The sequence below is a fragment of the Gopherus flavomarginatus genome, chromosome 6, assembly GCF_025201925.1.
Source record: "Gopherus flavomarginatus isolate rGopFla2 chromosome 6, rGopFla2.mat.asm, whole genome shotgun sequence".
Taxonomy (NCBI): domain Eukaryota; kingdom Metazoa; phylum Chordata; order Testudines; family Testudinidae; genus Gopherus; species Gopherus flavomarginatus.
The window spans coordinates 122,907,216-122,919,545 of NC_066622.1; positions in this window are offsets into that span (position 1 = coordinate 122,907,216).

The following is a 12,330-nucleotide window of genomic DNA, read 5'->3' on the forward strand; positions in this document are numbered from 1 at the left end:
AGGGCAGGGACTATGTTTTTGTACATCACCTAGCACAGTGGGGTCCTTAGTCCATAGCTGGGGCTCCTAGGCACTGTGGTAACACAACTACATAATAATAATAACAAGACTTACACAAGAACAAAAGCAGAGCAAGGTGACAGAGACAGGAGACAAAAGTAATAGTTTCTGTGTGTTCATACACCAATAGGGGCCCCACACTCCCCGTTATACAAGCAGGTCTGCATGCTGAGTAGCACTATTTTACAAGCAGTGCACAGGGCAGTGGTAGAACTAAAATCGGAGTCCTCAGCAGTCCCAGATACTTCACCTTACAAGGTGCCAGGTGCCCTCAAATGTCGCTGAAGTCAGGAGCTGCATCTTGTAAAATTCAGCTCTCAGTCTGCCAGGGAGACAATTCTTACACATTGGCTGAGGAAAAGGAGCATGGGCTTCACTAAGGTAAACACAACTGAGTGGAAGAGAGAGGGCAGCTGTTACAAGGTCATTTCGGTTAGTATCCAGTAAAAGTCCAGGAGCCAAGAATTTCACCTGGGGCAGCACAAACACTAATGAAATCCAGGCAAAACTTGCTCTGCTTAGTTAATATAGGGAGTAAGCCCACAGGAGAAACTATTAGAAGTATCCAAGGAGTTGGATATACATATTTAATGATAAAAACAGGGTGAAAATGCACTTATTCTATTAAAAAAGGGGTGTACCCATCTGGGTCTTCTGAGTTTCCTTCAGTTCAGTGGGCCTAAGCTAAAGCCCATTAAATTTAATGAGATACTTTCCATTGACTTTAGTGGAGCTGGACTGAACCACACATTCCTTGGATGAAAGGTTTGTACAGTAATTTAGGCAGAGTTTGTTCTGAAGCCCCATGTCTATTTTTCCCCCTTTAAAAAAATTAGTTGTTTTATTCTTAATCAAATTCTTATTCTTGTATGGAAATTATTCACACTTGGAGGAACACACGTACACCTCTCCTAATCAAAAGACACAAGCACACAGCAAACCAATATCTTGGCCCTTCTTCTATGGCTACATGTCCGTTTCTATAGCTTAAAACGAATATACGATGATGTGTCCTTTCTGTGCCGATGGGCTTGCCCTTAGTTGTGTACTCTTGTGATTGCTCTCAGGAGAATGAGGGAATTCCTGCCAGCGTGGCTTCATATTTATTAGCACTGAAAAACAGCTACTTTCAATAAACATTCAAAGTATCTGGTCTTTGATGCACTTTAAATGGAGAGCTAATTAAGAAGTTCTTTAGCAGACAGTGTTGGTGATAGTCAATCTCCATATACTTTAAAATGCCCTTTTTTAGTATAGTCTTTTGCAAATGCTGAATTGATTTAATTTGTTTTATCTTGTTTTTTGCTTGCAGAGTAAACCCATTTAGACATTTTTAAAGGTAGAGTGACATCTTCGACAACGCTGTGCACCTGAGCTTTACTACTGAATGGCAACTTTGCTTGGAGGGGGGAAAGAATCTTTATTGCACATCCTTTTAACATTCACTATTTTATAAAAGGTGCATAAAAAAGTAAATGTCATTTTTACTTTGAGTTGCTAGCTCAGAGAGATGGGCCCAATTTGCAAAGCTCAGATCCAGAACCAACACCGATGGTGTTCAGGTCTACGGTTTTGGTTTGGGCCCTTCATCTCTAGGATGTTTTGATTGAAAATACATTTATTTTACACATCTAGCTGATGAAGATCTTGGGGAGGGATTGTCTCTGCCTATTTTTCAGTCATTAAAAAGTTAAGGTTAACTTTGTGTCATAAATACTACGTATTCCTCCTCTATTTCACCTGTGGGCACATTCAACATTAGCTATTTGGACCCGCTCCTGCGAAGTGCTGCTGAATGAATGACTTCTTCCAGGTGCTATTGACTTCCTGTGACCCTCCAGTCTGAAATGAGGGTGCTTGGTATCTTGTAGGTTCAGGGCTTTGTAGCTTCATTGAGGGGGCATGATTCTGGCCTCACTTGCACTGGTTTTACTCCATTGTCATCATTGGAGTTACTCCTGATTTACATCAGCATCAGTGTGATCGGAATCAGGCAAGTCCTATGCTTTTTTTTTTCTTCCTTCAGACGCTTAAAGAAAGGGTCTGTTGTAGCAATTTACATTTTAAATCCCTCTGCTTCAGGGTTACCCTAACTGATTCCAAAGATCTCACTAATAGAAAGCTCGACTCCCACATCAGACTGGGGAAAACTTTGGTGCGCGCTCTCTGTCATTATTTTCTTTGTCACAAGACTCTTATGCAACTTTTGCTTGGCTACTGGGTCAAGAGAGAGAGGAGCGACTATACAGAGAGCAAAGACAAAACATTCATGGAATAGGAAAATGACTAATAGGGAAATAGAAAACCACTCAAGAGGACAAGCAAATAACTACCACAGCCCCTGAAGCCTAACTGAAAAGAAACAAGAGATGAAGTGTATAAGTTATTGTTCTGATTATGGCAGGGAACATTGGTATTTAGCAACTAAACTATTTTTAATTATATTTACATAACTAACACAGGACCAGTGCAACCATTTAGGCGACCTAGGCGGTCACCTAGGGCACTAGGATTTGGGGGCGCCATTTTATTCAGCAGCGACTGCGGCGACCAGATCTTCAGCCACCCCGGTCGCCACTGGCATTTAGGCGAAGCAAGCTGGGGCAAGGGAGTGCGGGGAGGGCCGCCTGCAGCAGTAAGGGGGGGGGGACATGCAGGGGAACTCCCCGCCCCAGCTCACCTCTTCCCTGCCTCCTCCCCGAGCACACCATGGCTGCTTCACTTCTCCCACCTCCCAGGCTTGCAGTGCCTAAGCTGATTGGCACCGCAAGCCTGGGAGGCGGGAGAAGTGAAGCAGCCACAGCGTCCTTGGGGAGGATGTGGGACAGGGGTGAGCTCCTTCATTTCTTCCACCTCCCAGGCTTGCAGCGCCAATGAGCTTAGGTGCCGCAAGCCTGGGAGGTGGGACAAGTGAAGCAGCGACAGCGTGCTTGGGGTGCTCGTGCACGGAGCAGGGGTGAGCTGGGGCAGGGGAGGTGCCTCAGGGCAGAGGGTGGAGGGATGGGGGGATGGGGAGCTGCCGCATGGGGGGCGCCTCAGGGCAGGGTCTTGGGGATGGGGGAGGGCGCAAGGTGGAAATTTCGCCTAGGGCGTGAAACATCCTTGCACCGGCCCTGAACTAACATAATAGCAACCAGCTCCCCAGTTCAGAAGCCTGGCTTACAAAATGAAGAGTGATCTTTGGCCTCTGTAGCTGCTACCTCCTTCCTTATATAACAATAATAGCAGGCCTCAAATACATATCAGCAACAGCATCTCCTTTTTCTATTAACAGACAGCTTTCTTATTTTCCTATCCCTTTTGAACAACGATTATTTACTGGTCTTATTGTGGGAGCCTATAGATGCTGCCCTGAGAGTGGAGCCCCACTGTGCTCGGCACAGCACAAACACACAGTAGGAGACAGTACCTGACCCCAATAATTTTACCATCTCAATAGACGAGGCAAAGGCTGGGAGGGGAGAGAGAGGCACAGAGAAGTGCGGTATCTTATCCAGAGTCAGAGAGAAGGGCAATTGCTGAGTCAGGAATATAACCCATTTTCCTGAGTCCCAATCTAGTGTTCTATCCACTAGACCACACTGCCTCTCATAAGTAATTTCACTACCAATCATCAAAAAGATGAAGGAGAAACTCAACCATTTAGCTGATGCCGAAGGTGAATTTAGTGGTCACACTGCGCAGCAGTGAACTGCTGGGGTAAAGTGGAATGACTTGGAAGCACCACCAACATAATGTCTTAGCCTTGCTGTACAAACTTGTGTTGATATTACTATGCTGCTCAGGGATCTGGAAAATCCACATCCCTGAGTGACACAAGTATACCGAAATCCCAGCATAGACAGCGCTGTCACCAGTGTCAACGGGAGGGCTTCTCCGATTGACAAAGCTGCCGCCTCTCGGGGAGGTGGAGTACCTACACTGATGGAAAAACCTCTCCTATTAGCATACGTAGTGTCTTCACTAAGCACTAGAGCACCTTAGAGAAGGTGACCAGCTATATTTATGTCTAAGGTTCTCCTTTTCTCTTCAAGGTGCCCGAGTACCAAGGAGGAAGAGAACAACAAAGATCTCAATGCCCTACGCGCTTCCGATTCAAAAGCAATCGGTCAGTAAGGCCAGTGAAATCCATACTGTGACACTGACCATAGCAGAGCCACATGGAGAAGGCAAGTAAGCAAACCTCAGAGAGAAGACAAAATTCTATAAAAGCCTCATTCTTGTATAACACCTTGTGTCCTCTCACAGGGTGGAAGCTAGTGTAAAATTATGTACAAGTGATGCCTGTATAAAGTTTTTTCTGTGACCACGAAAATGTTTCGTTTCTCTTCATCTGGAAGCTCTCAGTGCTGGTTTACCAAGCAATGGGGTACGACTCACTTTACAGAGGTAGGCAGCCCTAACAGCCACCCTGACAGTACAAGATGGGAAAGGTACTCATCCTGCATTTGGGTTGACAGGCGGTTCTGCTGAATTCAGTTTGAATTCAAACAGTTTCCAATAGGCTGTTACCTTTTAGAATCCCCTTAGGCTTTAAAGGGCACTAATATCACCTTGATCATTTGCTTCAACTCATTTTCCCTTCTTGCCATGCCAGCCTTGGGCTGACCTCCTGTCATGGGTTCAAGATTCCACACTAAGAGCTGCTCGCTATTTATTGCGTGGGTGAGCTTAAAATGTTAAAGCTTATTTCACTACTTAACTTTGAAACAACGCCTTCTTATTCATCTCAGGATGCTTTGCTTTTCTTCATAAATAATCAAAAGGGAATATTTCTGGTCTCTACAAGGAATTGTTTGACATGCCCGGTCAGACTTCAGTAACTTTGTGACAGGTTCTTACTTGGGAGCTTTCCAATTCTAGTAGACAAGATTCAGATGCGGCTTTGTGACCTTCCAAACACAAAAGCCCAGACTTTTCTGAGCTTCTCTCCCTGGGTCAGGTTTAATTGGTCTCTACAGTAGCTGTCACTGAATGCAGCTGGGAAGGCTACCATGGAGATTACTCATATGCGTTCATTAGCATGTGTGGAGAAAAAATCCTTTAGATACAAAAGTAACAAATAAACACACTTGAAACATTTAGTACACGTGCCTTCTGAGGGCCTGATTTTTTTAGCCTGTTGAAATCAATGGGCATCCTTCCATTGACTTGGATGGATGCTGGATCAGGTCATTGTTTCCTTACTATATGCTCAGCTAGCTCTGCATAGTTTAAAAAAATAAATGAGTGTGACCCTAAGAATCCCTCAATGCCAACTGGCAATAGGTTCACTCTTTTGTAACAGTAACTCCTGATAGTCCTAACACACTACTCCCAATACATTGGATAAATACTATGAAAGCAAAGAGGATCAAGTGACATCTCAAATGAAAGCTTATGTTGTTACCCAGCTCTGGAAATGCATCTTTGGAGATCAAAGTCAAGCTGTGCTCTTCATGACTTATGCAGAACCCAAAGCAGTGGTAATTTCACTGTTTTTCTCCAGGTGGTGTTAGGAATAAATTAATGGGCAGATAGTTCCTCCGTCTGATATATGATTGACACAAACCAGAGTGCTCTTACCTAAAAATTACTTTTTATTAGATCTTAAGCACACACACACAATCACAGTAGGTTCAGAGCACCTTATACCTTTATATTTACCCATGTTAAGATGGTTTCAAGGAGTCAACAGCCAGGCTTCCGGGGGATCCCTCCTTCCATCTAGCTGCTAGGGAACGTAGGGGTATGTCTACACTATGGAATTATTCCGATTTTACATAAACCAGTTTTGTAAAACAGATTGTATAAAGTCGAGTGCACGCGGCCACACTAGGCACATTAATTCGGCGGTGTGCGTCCATGGTCCGAGGCTAGCATCGATTCCTGAAGCGTTGCACTGTGGGTAGCTATCCCGTAGCTATCCCATAGTTCCCACAGTCTCCCTCGTGCCTTGGAATTCTGGGTTGAGATCCCAGTGCCTGATGGGGCAAAAATCATTGTTGCGGGTGATTCTGAGTACAGCCTCACCCCTCCCTCCGAGAAAGCAGCAAACAACTGTTTCGCACCTTTTTTCCTGGCTGAACTGTGCAGACGCCATAGCACGGCAAGCATGGACCCTGCTCAGATCAATACCGCAATCGTGGACGTTGTAAACACCTCGTGAATTCTCGTGCAGTCTATGCTGAACCGGGACCTGCAAAGCCAGGTGAGGAGGAGGCGGTGGCTACAGCAGCGCAGCGACGAGAGTGATGAGGACATGGACACAGAATTCTCTCAAACCGCGGGCCCCTGCGCTTTGGAGATCCTGCTGGTAATGGGGCAGGTTCTAGCCATTAAACACTGATTTTGGGCGCGGGAAACAAGCGCAGACTGGTGGGACCACATAGTTTTGCAGGTTTGGGATGATTCGCAGTGGCTGCGAAACTTTTCGCATGCGTAAGGGCACTTTCATGGAACTTTGTGACTTGCTTTCCCTTGCCCTGAAACGCCAGAATACCAAGATGAGAGCAGCCCTCACAGTGGAGAAGTGAGTGGCAATAGCCCTCTGGAAGTTTGCAATGCCAGACAGCTACCGGTCAGTCGGAAATCAATTTGGAGTGGGAAAATCTACTGTGGGGGCTGCTGTGATGCAAGTAGCCAAAGCAATCATTAAGCTGCTGCTAAGAAAGGTTGTGACTCTGGGAAACATGCAGGTCATAGTGGATGGCTTTGCTGCAATGGGATTCCCTAACTGTGGGGGAGCAATAGATGGAACCCATATCCTTATCTTGGGACCGGTGCACCAGGGCACCTACTACATAAACTGCAAGGGGTATTTTTCAATGGTGCTGCAAGCATTAGTGGATCACAAGGGACGTTTCACCAACATCCACGTGGGATGGCCAGGAAAGGTTCATGACACTCGCGTCTTCAGGAACACTACTCTGTTTAAACAGCTGTAGCAAGGGAATTACTTCCCAGACCAGAAAATAACAGTTGGGGATGTTGAAATGCCTATAGTTATTCTGGGTGACCCAGCCTACCTCTTGATGCCATGGCTCATGAAGCCATACACAGGCAACCTGGACAGTAGTCAGGAGCTGTTCAACTACAGGCTGAGCAAGTGCAGAATGGTGGTAGAATGTGCATTTGGCCATTTAAAGGCTCGCTGGCGCACATTACTGACTCGCTCAGACCTCAGCCAAACCAATGTCCCCTTCGTTATTGCTGCTTGCTGTGTGCTCCACAATCTCTGTGAGAGTAAGGGGGGACCTTTATGGCAGGGTGGGAGGCTGAGGCAAATCACCTGGCCGCTGATTACGTGCAGCCAGACACCAGGGCGATTAGAAGAGCACACCACGAAGCGGTGCACATCAGAGAAGCTTTGAAAACGAGTTTCATCACGGGCCAGGGTACGGTGTGACTGTTGTGTTTGTTTCCCCTTAATGAACCCTCCCCCCGATTGACTCATTCCCTGTAAGCAACCCATCCTCCCCCTTCGATTACAGCTTGATTAAGGAAATAAAGTCACTATCGTTTAAAAATCATGTATTCTTTATTAAAAAGTCATTATAAAAAGAGGGAGAGAACTGACGAGGTATCCCGGGTGAGATTTGGGAGGAGGATAGGAGGGAAGGAAAAGGCCACTAAAAACATTTCAATGTAATGACAGCCTTTTGGTTGGGCTATCCACGGGGGGTGGAGTGGGTGGGTGAACGAAGCCTTCCCTCACGCGTTCTTACATGTCTGGGTGAGGAAGATATGGAACATGGTGAGTGGTGAGGGTAGTTACACAGGAGCTGCAGCGGCACTCTGTGACCCCGCTGCTCTTCCTGAAGCTCCATCAGACCTTGGAGGATGTCAGTTTGATCACGCAGCAGCCCCAGCGTTGCATCCCGCCACTGCTGATCTTCCTGCCTACACCTCTGATCTTCCTGCCGCCACCCCTCATCTCGAGCGTCTCTTCTATCCTCACGTTGGTCCCTCCTATCTTCACTTTGGTCCTTCCTATCCTCACGTTCATTGACATCTTTCCTGTAATTTGATACCACGTCCTTCCACTCATTCAGATGAGCTTTTCATTGCGGGTCACTTCCATGATTTCCAAGAACATTTCGTCTTGCGTCTTCTTTTTCCTCTGCCTTATCTGAGATAGCCTTTGGGATGGAGTAGGGAGGCTTGAAAAATGTGCAGCTGCATAAGGGAGGGAAAAAAGGGAGAGAAAGTATTTAAAAAGATACATTTTACAGAACAATGGTTATACTCTTTCACAGTGAACAACACTATTCACCTTACATAGCACATGTGATTTCACTACAAGGTCGCATTTTGCATCTTAATATTGAGTGCCTGCGGCTCTGGTGTTACAGATCTCACAGACACAGGCCTGAGCATCAGAATTCAGCTTGCATGCAGCCATGGTAAGCCATTGTCTTTCGGCTTCTGCAGCTTTCATATACCCAGTGCCCTCCTTTCCCAAATACCAAGCAAATCCCATTCAATGATGCTTCTTTCCTGTTGATATGCAGCAGCAGAAGACACATTCCCCCTCCAATTCTGTGGGATGATGCTTTACCCCTCCCCTACCGCATCGCTGGTATCATGGAAGATCACTGCTAATCACCTCCCTTCCGCCCCCCCCCCCCCCCATTGCATGGCTGGTAGCAGGGAAGATCCCTGATAGCCATTCCTACTGGGCTGTTTGCCTGTTGCTTAAAAGAAATCCTTCCTTGCACATAGCCAAGCGGGGGAAGGGGAGGAGGGGAATAACGCTGAGCTTTTTCGCGCTTGGCTATCTCTGTCCCCTTACTTAAATTCCTGAATTTCAACCAGGTTACCATGAACGATATCACTCTCTTGAGGATAACATAGCGAGATAAAGAACGGATGTTTCTTGAATGCCAGCAATCACCGGGACAATACGCAGTTAGGCTTTGTCATGCAATGATACCCGATTACTTGCTACATGCATGGCATGGTAAAGTGTCCTACCATGGTGGACGGAATAAGGCTGCCTTGCCCAGAAACCTTCTGCCAAGGCTTTTGGAGTACCTCCAGGAGCGCTTCATGGAGATGTCCCTGGAGGATTTCCGCTCCATCCCCAGACATGTTAACAAACTTTTCCAATAACTGTACTGGCCGCGAATGCATCCCAAGTCCTCAGGGCAAATCAATCATTAAAAAACTCTTGCTTTTAAACCATGTTTTATATTTACAAAGGTACACTCACCAGAGGTCACTTCCATGGCTTCACTGTCTGGGCAATTCCGTCTAGGTGAGAAAAAGCTCCTGGCTGTTAGGGCTAACAGAGTGCTGTGTGTTCTCTGCAAGCTCATCCTCCTCTTCCTCCTCCTCATCTTCCCCGTCCACAGAATCCTCAGCCATGGCTGAGGTTACCACCCCCACCTCAGAATCCAGGGACAGGGGTGGGGTAGTGGTGGTGGACCCCCCTAGAATTGCATGCAGCTCAGCATAGAAGTGGCATGTTTTCAGCCCTGCCCCGGACCTTCCGTTTGCTTCTTTGGTTTTCTGGTAGGCTTGTCTGAGCTCCTTAACTTTCACTCTGCACTGCACTGAGTCCCTGGTGTGGTCTTTCTCCATCATAGCCTTGGAAATTTTTTCAAATATTTTTTCATTTCGTCTTTTGGAACAGAATCCTCTCCCCATATAGCGATCAGATCCAGTACCTCCCGTGCGGTCCATGCTGCAGCTCTTTTTCAATTCTCAGGAGACTGCATTGTTACCTGTGCTGATGAGCTCTGCGCGGTCACCTGCGCTGATCAGAGCTCCACGCTGGCCAAACAGGAAATGAAATTCAAAAGTTTGCGGGGCTTTTCCTGTATACCTGGCCAGTGCATCCGAGTTCAGATTGCTGTCCAGAGCGGTCACAGTGGTGCACTGTAGGATACTGCCCGGGGGCCAATACCGTCGATTTGCGGCCACATTAACCCTAATCTGATATGGTAATACCGATTTTAGCGCTACTCCTCTCGTTGAGGAGGAGTACAGAAACCGATTTAAACAGCCCTTTATATCGATATAAAGGGCCTCATTGTGTGGACGGGTACAGCATTAAATCGGTTTAACGCTGCTAAAATCGGTTGAAACGCGTAGTATAGACCAGGCCTAGGTGTCAAATCCCTGCCTAAGGAAAGCTTCCTCGGACTGCTCCAAAACACATGTTCTAACTAAACTTTTTATAAATGTTCTCCAAACAAAGTGCATAAAACTCATAAAATCCCCTAATAGGCTAACAATTTCCCTAGCAACATACAATAACAATTCATTATTTTACTTATCAGCAAAGCATTTCTAGTCATAACAATAGTGAAACTTACATGTCAAAGGCACTTAAAACCAAGGCTGTGCAAATATTCTCTCTGTTTTCATGAAACCTTAATTGCCTATCCTAACCTCCCATTCTGATAGCAAAACTGAAAACATGCAGTTGCCTGCCCTTGCCTTCTCGGGGTCCTAAAAAGATTTCGAGCTTTGTGATATTTGACTTTCAGCTGGCTGTGACTGAACATACAAAATGGCTGACTGCAGCACTGTCAAATTCTGGGGTACATGCAGGGATGTCAAATTCAGGGGTGAAAATGTCCCGCTGATCCTCATGATCATTGTGAGATGGATGGATGGATACTTAAGCAGTTGTGTAAATACTTGTTAGGGGGCTTATTCCTTCACCCTCTCACTTTCCTGGTCCTTCTCGCATGAACAGGGAGCAACAACACCCGAAGTCCAGAGGTGCAAACAATTCGATGTTTATTGGGGTGAACTTTTAGCAAGCATGATTCCGGTTTCCTTAGTGAACCCCCCTCCCAGCTCTGACACCACAGAGCCTTGCCTGTGTCCTTGTTTCTGTTCCCATTCCCTGTTCCCATTCCCCCCTTTAGCAAAACATGATCCCAATTCCCACACTCCCTTCCCTCAGTCCCTGTTCCCATCTCCCCTTACTTCCTGATTAACTGCGGACTATATAGTAAAACTTGAGTTCTGCTTAGCTATACCATAATCAATCATTTTACTGAAATTTAACTAACTAATCCTAACATATTGTAACATGGTTATTTAATCAGTTATAACCCACAACCTTAATTGGTTTACACCCAACAAAATTAATTATACAGCAGACAGAAACAATCACAGAACCAGACAGAAATTTATACAGACAAACAATAGGGAAGTGGAGACTACAGTGATAGAACAATACAGAAATGAGGATTTCACATCCCAGCTATTGATAAGTGAGTGCCAGACAGGATGCTATTAAACTAAGTTTCCTTTTACATCTTTCAGCCTCTTCCCTTTCTTTGGAGGTGATAGGAATATCAGAACAGGATTGTATTCCTAATAGCACCTTATTTCAATGTGACTAGTTTGGAATGTGAGGATGTGACCATTCACTTCCCAGTAAGCCTTTTGACTTGGTACCCCACCACATTTTGATTAAAAAACTAAAATGATACAAAAATTAACACGGCACATATTAAACAGATTAAAAACTGGCTAAATGATAGATCTCTAAAGGTAACTGCAAACAAAGAATCATCAAACAGATGCATTTCTAGTGGGGTCCCACAGGGATTGGTTCTTGACCCTATGTTAGTTAACATTTTTATCAATGACCTGGAAGAAAATATAAAACCATCACTGATTAAGTTTGCAGATGGTACAAAGATTGGGAGAGTGATAAATAATGAAGAGGACAGGTCATTAATACAGAGCAATCTGAATTGCTTGGTGAGCTTGGTGCAAGCTTGGTGTGTTTTAATATGGCCAAATGTAAAACCAGACATCTAGGAACAAAGAATAATTACAGGATGGAGGACTCTAGTGACAAAAAAAAGTGGGCATCATGGTGAACAATCAGCTGTGCTCCCATTGCGACACTGTGGCCAACACAGCTAATGCAATCCTTGGGGGATTAAATAGGGAAATCTTGAGTAGGAGTAGAGAGGTTATTTTACCTCTGTATTTGGCACTGGTGTGACCTCTGCTGGAATGCCATATCCAGTTCAGGTGTCTCAACAAGGATATTTTAAAATGGAAGAGGGTTCAGAGAAGAACCTCAAAAATGAATGATTAAAGGATTAGAAAATATGCCTCATACTGATAGCTTCAGCTCCTTGAGTCATTCTAGTTTAACAAAGAGATCACAGTCCATAAGTATCCTTCTTGAGAAGCAGAAATTTGATAATAGAGGGCCCTTCAGCTAGCAGATAAAGGTACAGCAAGATCCAATGGCTGAAAGTTGAAGGTAGACAACTTAGACTATCAGTAAGGCACACATTTTTAACAGTG